Here is a 17,851-nt window from a genome sequence, read left to right on the forward strand (position 1 = left end):
TTAATTTCTTTATATAGAAAAGGATTTCACATGAAAGGAAATAATTTCAAATATTCAAAAAAAAAAAAAAAAAAAAAAATATAAAATAGAATAGAACTCAAAGAAGTAGAAAATTATAATTTTGTTATAGAAAGAAAAATATGGTAAAACAAGTAAGAAAGTATAGTTGGGCGTGGCCGACCATATGATACCCTACACCAGTTATGAATATTAAATGTGATTTATTTTTCATAATATCGCATTTATCTTCAATATTCCCTTGTTCCGATACATTTAAGCAATTTATGGATGAAAAACTAATTTTCTGAAAGAGGCTTTATATGGGGGCTAGGGGCAAATATGGACCAAGCCCGATAAAATTTTGTGAATATATTTATATTTACATAATATTTTATTGTGCTGAATTTCATCGCGATATTTGTGTTTATAAGTTAATTTGGGACATTCAAGTAATTTTCTGAAGGGGACTTTGTATGGGAGCTAGGGTCAAATGGGGCCCGATCTTTATGAAATTTGGCAGGGTCATCAAGACTTCTATAAAACTTAGTTGTGCTGTATTTTATCGATATATCTGTATATTTAACATAATTATGAGCTCAGAAGCCCTTTTCGGGGGGTTCTGTTCTATGGGGGGCATGGTGAAATAATGAACCGATTTTAACCATTTTCAATAGGCTTCGTCCTTGGGTCAAATAAAACGTGCGTGCCAAATTTCATCCAATTATCTTGAAAATTGCGACCTGTACCTTGCGCACAAGGTTTACATGGACAGCCAGCCAGCCAGCCGGCCAGACGGACGGACGGACGGACGGACGGACATAGCTTAATCGACTCAGAAAACGATTCTAAGCCGATTGGTAATATTCGTCTAGGACGAATATTTTTGTATGTTACAAACATCAGCACAAATCCAATATACCCTCCCCACTAAAGTGGTGTAGGGTATAAAAAGCCAAAAAAATTAATAATAAACATCCAGTTTTCCTTTATTCGATTATTAACCGGCTAACATAAAACCTCAAATAATTATCTGTCGAATAAACCGAATCATACAAAACCCCGAATAATTGAATACCCCAGTATATGCTACACCACTTCAGTGGGGGTGCAGTAGGACCTACTACGCCCACCTCATTTTCTGAGTAGATTTAACTATGTCCATCGGTCCATGTAAAACTTGTAATCCACCTACAGACATATTTAAAGATAACATTGAAAATGGTTTAGATCAGTCCATTATTTCACCCTACGCAACTGCCCCTCCGAATTGAGTTTTAGAGGTAATAATGAACTCCCCGAAAAGGGCTTTTGAGCTCATAATTATGTATAATATAAATGTATCTCGATGAAAGTTCGCACAACTAAGTTTTATACAAGTCTTGATGACCTTGCCGAATTTCGAAATGATCGGACTTCATTTGACCCTAGACCCACACAAAGCCCCCTTCAGAAAGTGACTTGAATATCCGCAATTTATTTATTAGCAGTGTTATTGCAATGAAATTTAACACAGACAAATATTATATATATTATATAAATATTATATAAATACAAATCTATCCAGCCCATTTTATCGTGATCGTTCCACATTTGCTCCTATCCCCCATATAAAGCCTCTTTTAGGAAATAAGTTCTTCGTCAATAAATTGCTTAAATAAATCGGAATCAAGGTAATATTCAAGATAAATGCTTTATTATGAAAAATCAAAAAATTTATTATGAAATATCATATAGTCGGCCAAGACCGACTATACTTTCTTACTTGTTTTACAAATGCATATAAAAGGTCACAATTATCTGAAATATTGTTCAAAATGTTATCAGTTTGATAAAATAAATTCACTTATCTTTTTTATTTAATTATTTTTTATTTCTAAAGTTTAAAATGTTTTTCACCGATTTTGTAATCGGTATCTATGGTGTGAAGTACAAAATGTACAAATTTTGCATTATAGATATATCTATACATTACTAAAGTTTTTAATTTTTTCCTACCGATTTTGTAATCCTGCAGGCATCTACCGTGTAAAGTACCGTAATTATTATAAGCACAATAAACTAATTTTAATATTCAGCATTTCAACAAACATTCTTTACAAAGCAAATGAAATTAATTTTCCTCAAATTCTAATCTTACATCATATTACCTATAAATTGTTGCTAACTATTACAAAATATAACAATTAGTATTAGACTTATAAAGGGACACATTTCTCTATATTGGTCAGAAATCGATAGGTTATCGGTAACGTTAGTTGCAATACAAAGTTTGTAATTAGAAAACAATTTATTAAAAGTTTATTTACATAAGTCGAAATAAATAAGAACAAATACTTAGTGTGATCATAAGAAAGTGAATATAATTGTTAATTAAAAGATTCTAGATAATAGTGTGGACAAAACATATAGTTGGTCAGAAATTATTCTAAATTTTACACTATTCACTAAATCATAGTGTATAGATGAAATTTATCATTCTAACCCAAAAACAATTATACACATCTTTAAGGTAAATAGTATATACATATTTGTAGCAAACATATTTATGATTGTGATCGTTGTCATAAAATGTTTCTCTTTAAAAACTACTTAAAGGCAACAATCTCAAATTTCATAGAAAAATTTAAATAAAAAACTATAATGGCAAATGAGTTTAAATACGTTTACCAAATGGCAACTAAATCTTTGAACGAAATTAAAAATATTGTAAATGGTTATGTAAGTATATACTTAATATTCCAAAATATGCATATATAGAGGGCAAAAGAAATATACACGCCTGGTACCAAATTGACATCAAAGATTATTTAATTTTTCAATAACATTCATTGTTATAGTATATACATATGTACGTACGACAACACTATGTAATGTTGACAACATTGCGTTGCAACAATTCGTTTTCGAAATTGTTGTCTAAATGTTAACAAACGTGGTAAGCTCACTATTGGCAACGGATTGTTTGTCAATAGTGAGTTTACCACGTTTGTTAACATTTAGACAACGGATGTGTATAAAATTAAGATTTCGACAACGAATTGTTGTATATATATATACCTTGACAACGGATGTTATTGAAAATTATAAACAGTTTGGTGTCAATTTGGTACCAGGCATTTATTTTTCCCTCTGTGTAATAATCTATATACATATATATATATATATATATAAGAGTCGTGTTACTGATTGACAGATTCATCATCGCGCAGCCCAAACGGCTGAACCTAGAATCATGAAATTTTTACAGTAGATGTCTTTTTGATTGTGTAGATTTTGGAAAATGTCTATATTAAGGGGTAAAAAAGGGATAAAACGGGTAAAATTCTTAATTATTATACGCAATATTAGTGATACAAGAAATGTATTTCTGTATCCACTCTTAAAATAAACAGATGGGTGTCTGGTACGTTTTCAAAATTCCTACTTTTAAGGGGTAAAAATCTGTATCAAAGGTGATTTTGGTATCTTTTTTGGCTCCTTATAACTTTTTAACTAATAAACATATTAAGATTTTTTCAAAATATATTGGACATATCTCTCAAAATTATCAGACACCTATGTCGTAGTTTTTCAAAATTCCGTCCTTTTTGGGTGTAAACAGAAGAAAACTGTATTTTTGTTACATTTTTTAGTACATTAAGAATTTTTTTCCGATTTGTTGACTTATACAAATTCAATTATGGACTAACACTGCAATATTTTTTGGAAGAAAACGTTTGTATTTCACTGGGGTGAAAAAGTACCAAAACGAGAAATATAGTTTCATTCGAACTCATTGATGTGTTATTTTGGAATTCTGGTACTAAGGCCTATATATCACCAAATTCGGGTAAATAGTGTGGTACTTATTGAAAACATAATTTTTCTTGAGCAAATGTATCGTTGATTTTATGTGTGATAGATTTTGATAGAATTTGTTCTACTGTTTCATCGTTCTAATCTTGTTTTTTTTTTTTAATTTTAACAATACAGTGCACTCGCGGTAACGTGAACTTAATTAGTTCACGTTAGCGAAATTGTTCACGTTAGCGATTGTCAAATTTCATGAAAAAAATATGAAATTTTAATTTATAAATCTGTATTTTACACAATTGAGCGTGATATTCTTTTATTATTATTTATATTATTATAATATAAAACTAAAATTTTATTAAAATCCATTTTCTTTTAACATTAGACCACTTACAGGCCAATTCCTATCACGCATTCGGAGGAACCAACGGTAAAGAGTTTTTTCATTAACTGGAAGTTCTGATGATTTTAAAGTTTGTCTTTTTCCCGGTCCTTGGTATGTGTTGTTTGCACAACGCAAAATTGCTTCTTTTTATACCCTACACCACTTTAGTGGGGAGGGTATATTGTGTTTGTGCTGATGTTTGTAACGCACAATAATATTGGTCCTATACCCACCTTAAAGTATACCAATCGGCTTAGAATCATTTTCTGAGTCGGTTTAGCTATGTCCGTCTGTCCGTCCGTCCATGTAAACCTTGTAATCAAACTACAGGCCGCAATTTTGAAGATAATTGAATGAAATTTGGTACATGATCTTCTATTATCCCAGGGACAAACCCTATTGAAAATGGTTAAGATCGGTCCATTATTTCACCTAGCCCCCATACAACTGTACCCCCCAAAAAGGGTTGTAAACATTGTAATCAAACTACAGGTCGAAATTTTGGAGATAATTCAATGAAATTTGGCACATGATCTTTTATGGTACTGTAGACAAAGCCTATTGAAAATGGTTAACATCGGTCCATTATTTCACCTAGGCCCCATAGAATTGAACCCGCCAAATAGGGCTTTTAAGTTCATAATTATGCTTAATATACTCGTATCTCGACAAAAAGCTGCAAAACCAAGTTCTATACTAGTCTTGATGACCCTGATAAAATTTTTAATTATAGGGCCTTATTTGACCCTTAGCCCCTCTAAAAAGCCCATCAAAATTTTACTTAAATATCCACAGTTTTATTAAACTGTAAATGGCTTTAGTATATCTGAGGCAAGGTACAATTCAACTTAAATGCTTTATTATGAAAACCACATCACATTTTATTCGTATACAGGTGTAGGGTAATATATGGTCGGCGTCGCCCGACTATAACTTCTTACTTGTTTCTTTTTAATACTGCACATTGTTGACTTAGCGACATTATACTTTTTTGATAAACTAGTCACACTTGTTCCTCTTTGCAAACTATCTAAAATGTCTGCCTTTTCTTTTAACTGCAAACATTTAGATTTTTTTACACTCATAACTTCAAATTTCTTTGCCATATAAACAAAATAATTTAGGGGATATACATTCATTTATATAAGGAGATTCCCAAAATTTTAAAATTCGAATTTAATGAATGTATTTCAATGTTGTCTACATGCTTAGAAAACATATATTGTGAAAAAAATTGTTCACGTTATAGAGCTTTCTGTGTTTGTTCACGTTACAGAGTAGTCAATGTAAAAAACATCTTGTTCACGTTAGACGGTGTTCACGTTACCGCGAGTGCACTGTATTAATATAGAAAGATGGACATTTTTGGTACTTTTAAGTTCATCAAATGGTACCTTTTGTATTTTTTTTTATATTTAGGTGACTTTTGGTATTTTTTCCTTCTTCAAATGGTACTTTTTTATGAAGCCAAAATACAAGATTCTTGAACAAACACTGAATAAGATTCTTTAATACAGAACTTTTTGGTACTTTTCGTCCCTCAAATGGTAGATACTATTATATTGAATATGTAGGGTCCTCACTGAATAAGAATCTGTAAGTGGGGTACTTTGGTACTTTTTCATTCTTTAAGTGGTACTTTTTGGAGTTAATTTAATTTTCATTGGGTAGCGAAGCACCCATTGCACACTAGTAATTTATAAAATGAAAACTTTTGCAAACAGTACAATCTTTTCCATATAAAATTAATCATTAAATCATCAAAGTTTCGAATGATAAATAGATACATAGCTTAATAAATATGTTCTAAGATAAAAATATAAATTTTCCTTTTAGTTGAAGAAACGTAAATATGGAAAATCTTATGATGACTTAATTGAAGAATATCAATTACGTGATTTATTAATCAAACCTGAAGCAGAAATACCCGATACAATTAAAAATGAGGTTTGCAAAATTCCTTGCAATAAACTGATATATAATTATTATTAAAATTTTCTGTAATACTTTTTTTAGGATTATCGAAAAATATATGTTTTCTATTTCAATCTCAAACTTTGTCAGCAATTGATTGACTATGTGATCGACTATACAAATAGCCACAAGGAAGAAATTGAACATGCTGAAGAGATTTTTGTGGATGATATAATAAATGCATTCAATATAATCCAAAAAAATTATGTTGATAAATGTCTCCTTGAAATTGAACAAGTAGTTCAAACCGATTCTTGGCCAAAACCGAGTGTTAATTTTGATGAAAACATGGAAAGACGAGTACGTGATTTTTTAGTTATGAAATTTTTAATAAATGAACTTACTAAAATTTCAAGCCTGTAATATAAGGTTATTGTAAAAATCAAATAAAATAATTCATCTATACATATGTGCTATAAAAACTATAGGTACTTGCTTAAAAGCAGAAAGGAATTTTATGGATTTATGTTAAAAATTTAAAAAATATTTTTTTTTTTCAAAAAAGCTTGATTCTTTTGTAAGCTAAACAATAAAATTATAAAAAATTAGCGAAGCAAATCCAAATATATTTGCTTTTTTAAAAAATCAAAAAAAAAAAAAAAAAGAAATATAATAAAATTTGTTTTCAAATAAAATTAACTGATAAAGAGACAAATACATATTTTCTCTTGAATTTCTAAAAAAAAACATTGTTACAGAATATGGAAAATTAAAGGAATGAGTAAAATTGTTGCTATTTATTGATTTGAAAATTTAAATATATTGATTGATAATGTGTATGTAATCGCTTAACGCTAATCTCCAGATATTTAAAAATGATTTGGGACTTCCCAAGCTATGACGCTTGATCACATACTAAACCACAATTTAGTAATATGTTTTTAAAACATATGCATATTAACTAGCAACACTTAAAATTTAACAGTATGTTTATGTGTTAATAAGTATAATATTTTTTTTTTATTTTACGCAATATAACAAAAAGGCACGTATTTATAATTAATATACTAACTTTAGTATGTTTTGGTTTATGAATTATGGACTCACAACATTTTTTTAGCAAAGTGTTGAGTTTTTGTGAGTTGAAAATATTCGTTTAGATTTAGATTGAAAATGATGTTTTATGGCGGAATAATTAGCAAACAAGACCACAATTTTGCACATACACAGAGGGAAAAAAGGCGTTTTAAAATTGACATCAAAGTGTTTATAATTATTCAATAACATCCGTTGTCTAAGTATATATGGATAGTTCAGAAATATTAAAAAAATACATGACGTTATCAAATCAACGTCAAAAAAATAATAATGTGTTACAGAACGTTGCCTTGCCGAAATCACAACGCCGCATTGTCAAAATGGCACAAAGCGTAATCGAAATGACAACAACGCGTTGTTGCAATGACAACGATACGTTGTCAAATTATACTTATCCGTTGTCCAAATGTTAACAAACGTAGTAAGCTCACTTTTGATAACGGATTGTATCAATTGCAGTACCGGTTTACCGGTTTTTTTCCTCTGTGTATAGTCTTCACTTTCATATACATAATTACTTTTAAAAATTCAATCGCGAAACTTCCTAGCTGTTCGACGAAGAGTCAATGCATCTGAAAAAGACAGTCATTTCCACCACGTCGAACCACTTGATTCGTTCTCTGGGCGAGAGAGTGGTCACTTTACAGTCACCAAGTAATTTAGAGAAAGGACACTTTAAAAACAAACATTAGCAAAAAGGCTCATTACCATGTATTGACTTATATGGACTAGCTTTCTGACTCTATCTTCGTAATTTCTGGAGTGACGATTATCTTCCTTGTAGGAAAAGCACAAGTTGAAATACCTAATTAGTAGATTAAATAGGTACTTTAGGATTGTCTAGCCGAAGTGCTGGGTATAATTTTAAGGGTCGTTAATTGAATAACGTATAATAATAATACATCAGTTTAATCGATATAAAAAATATTCAGATATATATGGGCATTTTCATGTCAAGTGACCCAATTCAAAAAATCGATTTTGATGTAATTTGCATCAAGGTTAGTACTATTGGCTAGTAGGCCAGAGAAAATTTGCAGCTCTATCGGTTAAGTACTGCCGAAGTTAGAGGGGGTCAAAGTTGGACATTTTGGTCATACAGAGTGTAACTTTTCACCTATTGGTCCTATCAAAAATTGTTCAAAGGAGTTCAGATAGCTATCTTCATTGTTTCCAAAAAAAATTTAATTTTTTATACCCACCATCAAAAAAGATGGGGGGTATATTGATTTTGTCATTCCGTTTGTAACACATCGAAATATTGGTCATAGACCCATAAAAGTGTATATATTCTGTGTCCTTATTAAATTCTAAGACGATCTAGCCATGTCTGTCCGTCTGATTGTTGAGAGCACGATAGAGTCCGAACGGAATGAGCTAGAGGGTTGAAATTTTCTACAAATATTCTCTATAGATAAGGTTTGTTTGGTATTGAAAATGGGCAATATCGGTACACGTTTTCGGATAGCCCCTATACATGTGGACCCCCGAAAAACACCTTTAACGGGCATATATATTTTAAAAGTACAAGTATAGCGATGAAATTCGACATAAATAAATTCCATATGATCTAAAATCTCCCCACCAAATTTTATGGGGATCGGTCCATAATTGACCCCACTCCCCATATAAGGTCCCTTCGGAAAATCACTATAACGCTCATTACTGGCCTAAAAATAAGAATATAACGATGAAATTCGTCACAAATAAGTTTCATGTGAGTCGAAAACCTCTTCCAAATTTTATACGGATTGGTCCATAATTGACCATACTCCCCATACAAGGTCCCCTTCAAAAAATGACTTTAACGCTCATTACTGCCTTAAATTAAGTAAATCCCTGTCGAGCCAAAACCACACTGTCAAATTTTATGTGGATCGGTCCATAATTGACCCTACCCCCCATATAAAGTCCCCTTCAAAAACTTACTATAACGCTCATTACTGTAGCGTTTCATAAGTTTCATGCGAGCTAAAATCTCTCAATCAAATTTTATGTGGATAGGTCCATAATTGATCCTACCCCCTCTATAAGGTCCCCTTCAAAAAACGATTTTAACGCTCATTACTGTCTTAAAAATACGAGTAAAGCAATGAAATTTGGCATAAGTTGAACTCTTACGAGCAAAATCCTCTCTATAAAATTTTATGTGAATCGGTCCATAATTAACCCCCCCAATGAAATTTAACATAAGTAAGTCCCTGACGAGCCAAAACCTCTTTACTAAATTTTATGTGGATCGGTCCATAATTGACCGTACCGCTCATATAAGGTTCCCTTAAAAAAAAATACTTTAATGCTCATTACTGGCTTGAAAATACGAGACACACATAAGTTCCATGCGAGCCAAAATCTCTCTATCAAATTTTGTGTGGGTGGGCCCATAATATACCCTACAAACATAAGATTAGTGCTTACAGTGGTTACAAGATCGCCGATAATGTAGCAAAGTAAATTCTCTGAATTGTTAGAGCGCTTTTGACTCCCATTTTATTTTAAAGACTTCTTCTAAGTGTATCTAACTATAAAAACCACCCTAATGTGGAGCATGAATTAAATTTAATTATTATTTACATTAATTTTAAAGTTCTTAGAATAATCATTCAATAAGAAAAATTATTATGAAAACTGTAAACAAAACGAAAATAATTTGCATCTATAAAAACAAATACAGATCATGTCAAAAGAAAACATTTGAGAATACAAAAATTTTGTTTTGTATAAATAAGAGACACAAATAAAAATATCACCGAGTAGTAAGAGAACGCACGAGAATTTGTTCAGTTTTATTTCGGATGCAGACCTTATCGGTTGTCGAATATTTTTAAAAATATTTTTTATTAAGAAAAGAAAAGAAAAAATAAAATAAACGTGTGTGCTCAAGCGCTAAAAGAAACCTAACAAATAAAATTAAACAAACAGAAACTAAGGTAGAAAACGATTACAAATGCTAAAAGAAATTTAAAATATAGAAAAATCTCAAAAAAAAAAAAAAAAAAAAAAAAAAAAAAAAAAAATGAAGACAACACAGTTTTTAGTTTTGAAATAAAAACAAAAAACCTATAAAAAGTGATCATTAAAAAATTAATATTGAAAGAAAGTTGAATTGCAATGACAACGACAAGCGACTGGCTATAAAATGATGTTTTAGATAAAACACTTGCGAGAAATAAAACAAATATTTTGAGAGAATTATATTTAATCAAACTTATTATAACATGTACTATATATAAAATTAAAAATTTTTATCATTTAAAAAAAAGATTATTCTTGCTTGGTAATAAGAACAGACGTCATACATATACTTTATTTTGTTAATAATAAAAATTATTCATTTACATTGGATGGTAAAATTTTAACATGTATTTTTAACATTTAAAACATCTGTTAATTATAATGTTTAATTATAAAAATTAAATATTGCCGCTCGCTTAGTAGTTTTAATTGTATTTTCACTTTCTCACATACAATAAAAAAAAATTGTTCAAACAGCTTGTGTTTTTTTTGTTGATTTTTCTCAACACATGTCTTTAAACTTTAGTTTCTTGCCACCAATTTTTTGTTTACTGTATCTCGTTTTGACATCATAAATCAGCACCTTACAGAATAAGAAAAAAAAGCTACACAGAGACAGAAAAGTACTTCAAAGTTATCTGTATCAGCTGACTCACTTTTTACGCCCGAACATTGGTAGCCGTCGAGACGCTAACTTATAATAAATAAAATCTCTTTCTTAAAAATCTCTTTCGTACTTCATTTGTATTTCTCACCTTTATCTCTAACAAAAGTTGGATTGAGTAAATATCGGTAAGTATTTCATAATAAATTTTTGTTTACATAGTTTCAAAAGTAAAATACAAATTTTATTGTTAGTACTTTTTATTTTTATTAAAATTTTTTTAATAATTAATATTAGATTTTTCACTTAAGTACACATTAGACATGCCCTTAAAAAATATATTTATGTACTTTGGTTGAGATTGATTTTATTCTTCTTATATTTTGCAACCAAACAATTTACTATACATTTTTTTCAAAGGGGGCGTAGGTATGTTATATCAGATACGTAGAATTAAACCTATATCACTATCGGCACTCTTGTGCGCTACTTTACTAAACGTACCAACGACTTTCGGACCGACCGATTAGAACACTATCCACTAACCTACCGGAATCACTTACATATATAGGGAGCCACTTTTAAAACATTTGTCGTAAATTGTATTACAATTGCTGTATAATTACAATATGTATAACTGTACAAGCTATACCCAGTGCGCTTTGCTACCCTAAAAGCAATATATGAATATTCTAACTACAATAGTTTTCCAGAAATACGATTTGTGACATATGAGAGATGCCTGGGTCCTCTGTCCGTCTGTCTGTCTGTCTGTTGAAAGCACGATAGAGTCCGAACGGAATGACCTAGAGGGTTGAAAATTTCCATAAATATTCTCTTGTTTGGTATTGAAAATTGGCCATGTTTTCGGATAGCCCCATACAAGTGGACCCCGAAAAACAGTTTTAACGGGCATATCTGTTTGAAAAGTTCGAAGTAAGTCTGTGACAAGCCAAAACCTCTCTACCAAATTGTATGTGGATCGGGCTCCATATAAGGTCCCCTTCAGAATATTACTTTAAAGCTCATTACTGACTTAAAAATACGAGTATAGCGATGAAATTCGATTCAAGTAGGTTCCTTGAAAGCAAAAATCTCTTAATCAAATTTTATGTAGATCGGTCCATAATTGACCCTACCCGCATATAGGGTCCAATTTAGAAAATTACTTTGACGATATTTGCTGGCTTACAAATACGTTTACAGTTATGAAATTTGATATAAGAAACTTTTATAGGAACGAAAATCTTTCTCTAAAAAAGTTTATACTTAGAAACAAAATCATTCCGAATTTAATGGGGGCTGATTTAAAACTGACCCTACCCGCATATAAGGTCCCCTTCAGAAAATTACTCTTACGCTCATGACTGAATAAAAAATACGAGTAGAGCGATGAAATTCGGAACGAATAAGTATTATACGAACCGAAATCTTTCTATCAAATTTTACGACAATCGGTTCATAATTGACCCAACTGCCCATATATTCACAGTTTACATATGTTCACAGTTTCAAAATTGAACAAAAATATTTTGTTAATTCAGAAGATCGCGGTCAATAATTGACTTACGGTATATTCCAAATATTACCCTGATAGGGGAGCATTCCTTTTACGGCACACGGTTTGATGGTGGGTATATGAGATTCGGCACAGCCGAATATAAGAATTTAGTTCTATTAGATTTCCAGATAAACAAATTTTTGTATTTAATTCATATGGGAGGTGCGGCTCCCCTATTGGGTAGTCCCAAATGTTTACGTGGATTTTAAGATTCTAACTGTCCCCTAGTCCGCCTACTTTTTGTCCTAAATAATCATATTGACACTAAAATGGCTCCGACAAAATTTGAGGACTCTAACTGTTATATTTTTTCAGATATACTGATTTACTATTTTCTTATTATGCTTAATATTTTTAATATTTGATTTAATTTTTTCTTAAAACATACAAACAAACACACATTCATTTTTATATATATGTAGATTTACTGTATTCCGGGGGTTACCTGCATGTGAGTAAATTGAAATCCTAATATTGCCAATTTTCATAGCCAAGCAAACTTTATCGATAGAGAATATTTTATTTTGAAAGGAAATATATATCTGAATCAACATTATGTGAGATCTACAATCAATATGTCCATATCATACATAGGGAATTGTTGCCACAAAACTGTATAGGGTCTAAAAAATTTTTTAATGTGACTTAGTGCACTAATCGTACATTTTAATGTTTTCATTGTTAATAAGCGTATAAATTACCACGTCTAACAAAGTAAATATTAGATATGTATCTGTGTTGTTAATATTTAAAGCCATCGAAAAATATTAGTAAAATTACTATTGAGAGATTAAACAAAAATTAACTAAATTATATGAAAAAAAATTATATAAACAAAAAAATTTTCAACCATTTTATAACGAATTAAGTATGTTGATATAAATATAAGGTCCAAATTTATAAAGAGAAAAGAGAAATATTTTAAGGACCTTATTCACAACAATTTTCAAAGGTTTATAGAACAAATTTTCTCTGAAAATTCCGTTTGTAACATATGGAAATATTGGTCGTAGACCCACAAAAGTATATACATATATTCCGGGCCGTTATAAAATTCTAAGATGATGTCCATCCACCTGTCCGTTGAAAGCACGATGGAGACCACACGAAGCAACTAGACCGGTGTAGTAATCTCCTCAATAAATTTGATAACAATCGGTTCATAATTAACCTTACCCCCCATATATAGTCCCCTTCAGAAAATGATTTTAAAGATCTTTTCATCTCTGTACCAAATTTGATAAGGAAAGATTTTTAATTGACCCCACCACCCATATAAAATAACCTTCCGAAAATGACTTTAACCGTTATGATTGCCTTAAAACTAGCAGTAAATTCACAAAATTTTATAAGTTTTATAAGAATAAAACCTTAGATCCCTTCAGAAAATTACGATTTCATACACATCTGGCTATAAATCGGTTTACCTTTTAAGGTCACTTTCAGAAAACGATTTTGACGGTCATAACTGGCTTAATAATAGAAGTATATTGCTACATTGGTATTTAAATTAGTCAATTTTCTATTTTTTTGAAATTTATTTATACATATTTTCCATGCTTTAGAAATTCCAATTGCCCGAGATTTCGATCTCAGAATTACGGGATTTACTTTTGAAACCCGCATTACAGGATTTCTAAAAATCAAATTCTGTTGGCATCCCTAGTTGTACTAAAACAAATTACAACAGCTTTTCAATATGATTGTTGTCTTTACTAGACTTTATATTCCGTACAGCCTGAAAGTATGCTATACTTATTATTAATTTACTTTTCTTTGTTTAGTATATCTTCTCCACGAAAATCTGTCCCCATATAAAACATGAAATCCGCAATTTGATGACAAATCCCCACATCTGGCGACATTGCCGCGTAATAACATAAGACCTTGTGACGTCACTTTTTAATAGAGATGTTTAAAAACAATAACAATCAAAGTTCATTATAACAGAAAGAAACCTGTTGAATCACAGAAATACGTCACATTATTTTTTGTTGTTCAATCTCTGCATGGGAAATTTTTCCAAACAAAATTCAATGAATTTTGTTGTAGTTGGTCTTCAACTTGACCGAAAACTATAGGAAAAAAAACGGAACAACGTGACTTGACAAAAAAGAAATGTGTATAAAGCGGCGAATACTCATTGCATGAGTAATTAACATTTAAATAAAAACAACCAGACAAACGTAGTAAATGTTTGTAGTTAGTTCATTCATTCATTTGTGTTTTTTTATATTCGTACTCTACTTTTACCATATGTGGAGTTGAGAAATGAAAAAAAACACACACAGAATTAAAATCTTTTGAGTGAATTACATTCCTACCAAATGTATCACTGGCAAAAGAAAAAAAATCAAAATTTAAACTTCATGAATGAATGGTTGAAAACAAATTTAAAATTGACCGCAAATGATATTTGCTGCTTAATTGTTGGTATTAAAATAAATATTGTGGTTTTGAAATATTTGATATTTATTAATGCTAATTTTCTTTTTGTTTTAATCACAAAAATTCTTTAAATATTATTCAATATGATTATAGGCTGTGGTGTATCACTTTTTTATTTTTTATACATATAGGTACTTAATTTTTTGGACATTTTTGAAAAGAAAAAAATTTTTTATACTTGGAGAATTTATCGAAAAAATATTATTTCTTTTACATATAGAGAATTTTTCTGAAAATTTCTTTTAAAATAAATTTTTTCGAAATTGTTCAATAAATAGAATTGTTAGAAAATTTATAAAGAGAGATATTTCGCAATTTATTATAAATCAGGAATCTAATAAATAGGGAATGTTTTGCTTAATTTTGTTATAATAGAGGATTTATTGAAAATGTTCTTTAAATTCAACTTTTTAATGTAAAACTTCAGTTTTTAAAGAATTTTTTTTTTTTCATTTTTGAATGAGTACTTTTCGAAACATTTCTAAACTGGAATGTTTCGAAATCTAGACCGTAAATTTTCTAAAAATCGAAAATTTTGGTAAAATTCCTACAAAAATTTTACGATAAATTTTTTATAATTTGAAATTTTTTCAAAAATTTTTTATAAATTTAAATGTATCAAAATCTATAACTTAAAAAAAATTACATCGTAAATTTTATAAAATTCGAAAATTTTGTTCAAATTCCTGTAATTTTTAAATTTAATTTAAATTAATTTTTATAAATTAAAAATTTATCGTAAATTTTTTATACATTGAAAATTTATCGTTAATTTTCTGTAAATCGAGAATTTATCGTAAATGTCTTTAAATGGAAAATTTCTCGTATTTTTTTAATTTATGTTTTATCGTAAATATTTTATATAAATCGAAAATTTAACGTAAATTTTCTGTAAATATAGAAATTATGGAGAAAATATTGTAAATTGGAAACTTATCATAAAGTTTTTAAAAAACGAAAAGTTATCGTAAATAGAAAATTTATCGTAAATTGTCTCTAAATCGAAAATACATACATATATCGTTAATTTTTAATAAATATCGAAAATTTATTGTAAAGTTACTATAAATCAAAAATTAATCGTAAATATTTTATATATCGAAAATTTATCGTAAATTTTTTAAAAATCAAAAATTTATCATAAATTTTCTATAAATCGAAAATTTATTTTTAAATTTCTATACATCGAAAATTTATCGTAAATTTTTTAAAAATTGAAAATTTATCGTGAATTTCCTATAAATCGAAAAATTATAGTCAATTTACTATAAATCGAAAATTTGTCGTAAATTTTCTAAAAACCGAAAATTTATCGTAAATTTTCTATAAATCGAAAATGTATCGTAAATTTTCAATAAATCGAAAATTTGTCGTAAATTTTATATAAATGGAACATTTATTGTAAATTTTTTATAAATCGAACATTTAACGTAAATTTTCTATAAATTTCGTAAATTTTTTATAGATCGAAAATTTATCGTAAAATTTCTATAAATCGAACATTTGTCGTAAATTTTCTATAGATAGAAAATTTATTGTATATTTTCTATAAATCGAAATTCTATCGTAAATTTTCGATTTATCGAAATTTATCGTAAATTTTCTATAAATCGAAAATTTATCGTAAATTTTCTATAAATCGAAAATTTTCTATAAATCGAAAATTTATCGTAAATTTTCTATAAATCGAAAATTGTATCGTAAATTTTCTATAAATCGAACATTTGCCGTACATTTTCATAAAAATCGAAAATTTATCGTAAATTTTCTATAAAACAAAAATTTATTGTAAATTTTCTATAAATCAAAAATTTAACGTAAATTTTTTAAAAATCGAAAATTTGTCATGATTTTTTTAAAATTCAAAATTTAAGTAAATATTCTAAAAAATCTAAAATAAACTTAAATTTTCTAAAAATCGTATATCGTATTTTCTCCAATAATCAAAATTGTATCGTATATTTTAATCCTAATTTTAACGTAAACATTGTAAAATTGAAACTAATTAATTTAAAATTCAAAATTTATCTTTAAAAAAAATATCGTAAATTTTCTATAAATCGTAATTTCTTTTAAATTATAATATTCTATAATATTGTCTATAATGAATTTTATCGTTATTTTTTACCTAAATTTTATCGTAAATATTTTATAAATAAAAATGATTGTAAATTTTCTCAAAATCGAAAATGTTTCGCAAATTTTGCATAACTCGAAAATGTATCGTAAATTTTCTAATCGGAATTTTTGTAATTTTTATAGAAAATTACAAATTGAAATTTTACCGTATAAATCGAATTTTTTTTGAAATTTTTAATTTTTTATTAATTTTTATTATTATATAAATTAAAAATTTATCAACAATTTGCTGTAAAACGAAAATTAATCGTAAATTTCCTTTAAATATAACATTTTTCGTAGATTATATATAAATATAAAATTTATCGTAAATTGTTATAAGTTTATCGTAAATTTTCTATAAATGAAATTTTTTTTTTGCAAATTTTAGAAAATTTTATAAAAATTATAAATTTTTAAAATTTTCTAGAAATCATGAAATTTTTTTATTATACGTTAAAATATTTTAAAAATCTATAATTTTAAAAAAATCATGAATTTAATAGACACATAGTTTTTTGTAATTAAAAATATAATTTTTTTTCTTTTCAGACTAAGAATCTGCAGCTAATTTTGGTAAGTTATTAATTGAGGTATTTAAAAAAAATATTTATTATAAAATTCTATCGTAATCATACCCATAGTGAAGTACTGTATACAAATTTATTTACTCATTATTTATTAATTACAAATTATGTCTCCTCCAATTATACGTAAACAAATATTAAATTTATTTGTCACTTCTCTTTTCAAAGTTTTCGACTGTTACTTGCCTCTGGTATTTTATTGCTTTTTATTGTTCTTCTGTGTTTTTTTTTTTCATTTTTATTATTTGATTGTTGACGATCAGTTTTATTTTTGTTTTGTTTTTTATTATTATTTTTGTTTGTTATAAAATTTTTGTTTAATTTTAAAA

This window comes from Lucilia sericata, unplaced genomic scaffold (assembly GCF_015586225.1).
Source record: "Lucilia sericata isolate MDLA Ls3-8-SP2 unplaced genomic scaffold, ASM1558622v1 Contig000117F_arrow, whole genome shotgun sequence".
NCBI lineage: Eukaryota > Metazoa > Arthropoda > Insecta > Diptera > Calliphoridae > Lucilia > Lucilia sericata.